Genomic DNA, 2,322 nt, shown 5'->3' with positions numbered 1-2,322 from the left:
CTGTGGGATCGACCCTTACTCACGTAAGGTATTACTTGGACGACCCAGTGCACTTGCTGGTTAGTTGTGCGGAATTGCAAAAGTGTGATTGTAATTTTGTGCACCAAAGAGCCATTATAGATATTGAACAAGGAGAACTGACCCTAAGAGTACATGATGAAAGCATTACCCTGAATGTCTTTCCAGAAGCACAGCATAATGAGGAAAATGAGGAATGCATGGAAGCTGACAAAGAAGACTTACAGTGGAAGGAAGAAACCAACAAGATACTCATTAATCCCCTTCCAAAGCAAGAAACAAGCAACAAAGTAGAACAAAAGGAGAATGTGCAGAGTGATGAGGGAAAGCAAGAAGAAAATGAGGTGTTAGCCAATGAGAAGGCAAATTCCAAAATGCAGCCCACTGTCAAAGGAGAAGGATCACCAAAAAGGATAAGGAAAAGCAAGAAAAAAACTCAAAAAGGGTGGAAGAACAAAAAGATCCCAACTAAGGGATTCTCAAAGGGAGATGAGGTACATCTAATCTACCAACAGCTGGGGGCAAAACAACAAGCTGATGATTACTACACTGTCAGTAGGATACTCTCACTAGAGTATGCAGAGATTAAGCATCAAGGCATTGGAAGGAAGCTTACTGTGAGGGGAGACAAGCTGAGACACTACAGTCATCAACCACCCTAATGAAGGCCCAATGTCAAGCTAGTGACAGTAAAAGAACGCTACATGGGAGGCAACCCATGATTTAAGATTTTTGCTCTGATTCTAATTTCAATAATCAATGACCCTTCTAGCATTAATTTGAGTTCTCATGAATATATTTGATACTTGCGTACATGGTCTTGAAGCATATGTTAGACTTCTAAGTTTGGTGTGCCTGAAGGCACTCCAAAATAGCTTTTCAAGATTCTTAGAATATATGCTTACTTAATTAGGTGGAGCATTGGTGCACGAAGTTTTTGAATCTCAATATCAAAATCAAGATTTCTTATGATCTCGTACCACTAACTAGCAAGTGCGCTGGGTCGTCCAAGTAATACCTTATGTGAGTAAGGGTCGATCCCACGGAGATTATTGGTTTGAAGCAAGCTATGTTTATTTTATTATTCTTAGTCAGGATATCAATTAAAATTATCAGTTTGAATTATTAGAAAAATAAAAGAGCGTGAAATAAATAATTGTTACTTTAATAATGGAGAATATGTTGGAGTTTTGGAGATTCTTCGTCTGCTTTATTTCAGCTTTTCTCTTGTAATCCTCTTCCCACACGCAAGGTTCCTTCCATGGCAAGCTCTATGTAGGGTGTCACCATTGTCAATGGCTACTTCCCATCCTCTCAGTGAAAACGGTCCAAATGCTCTGTCACAGCACGGCTAATCATCTGTCGGTTCTCAATCAAGTTGGAATAGAATCCAATGATTCTTTTGCGTCTGTCACTAACGCCCAGCCTTCAGGAGTTTGAAGCTCATCACAGTCATCCAATCCCAGAATCCTACTCGGAATACCACAGACAAGGTTTAGACTTTCCAGATTCTCATGAATGCCGCCATCAATCCGGCTTATACCACGAAGATTCTGGTTAAGGAATCTAAGAGATACTCATTCAATCTGATGTAGAACGGAGGCGGTTGTTAGGCATACATTCATGGATTGAGGAAGGTGATGAGTGTCACGGATCATCACCTTCTTCATAGTTAAGCGCGAATGAACATCTTAGATAAGAACAAGCGTGTTTGAATGGAAAACAGAAGTAATTGCATTAATTCATCGAGATGCTGCAGAGCTCCTCACCCCCAACAATGGAGTTTAGAGACTCATGCCGTCAAAGAGTATAAAATTCAGATCTAAAAATTTCATGAGATACAAAATAAATCTCTAAAAGTTATTTAAATACTAAACTAGTAACCTAGGTTTACAGAGAATGAGTAGACTAAGATAATTGGTGCAGAAATCCACTTCTGGGGCCCACTTGGTGTGTGATGGGGCTGAGACTTAAGCCTCTCACGTGCTTGGGCTGTTTCTGGAGTTGAACGCCAGGTTGTAACATGTTTTGGGCGTTGAACTCCAACTTGTAACCTGTTTCTGGCGCTGAACGCCAGACTGCAACATGAAACTGGCGTTGAACACCAGTTTATGTCATCTATCTTCGCGAAAAGTATGGACTATTATATATTGTTGGAAAGCCCTAGATGTCTACTTTCTAAACCAATTGAGAGCGTGCCAATTGGACTCCTGTAGCTCCAAAAAATCCATTCTGAGTGAAGGGAGGTCAGAATCCAACAGCATCAGCAGTCCTTTTTCAGCCTAAATCAGATTTTTGCTCAGC

Source organism: Arachis hypogaea, chromosome 1 (genome assembly GCF_003086295.3).
Source record: "Arachis hypogaea cultivar Tifrunner chromosome 1, arahy.Tifrunner.gnm2.J5K5, whole genome shotgun sequence".
NCBI classification, from domain to species: Eukaryota; Viridiplantae; Streptophyta; class Magnoliopsida; order Fabales; family Fabaceae; genus Arachis; species Arachis hypogaea.
The sequence above is the reverse complement of the archived record's forward strand: the minus strand, read 5'-3'. Positions refer to the sequence as shown.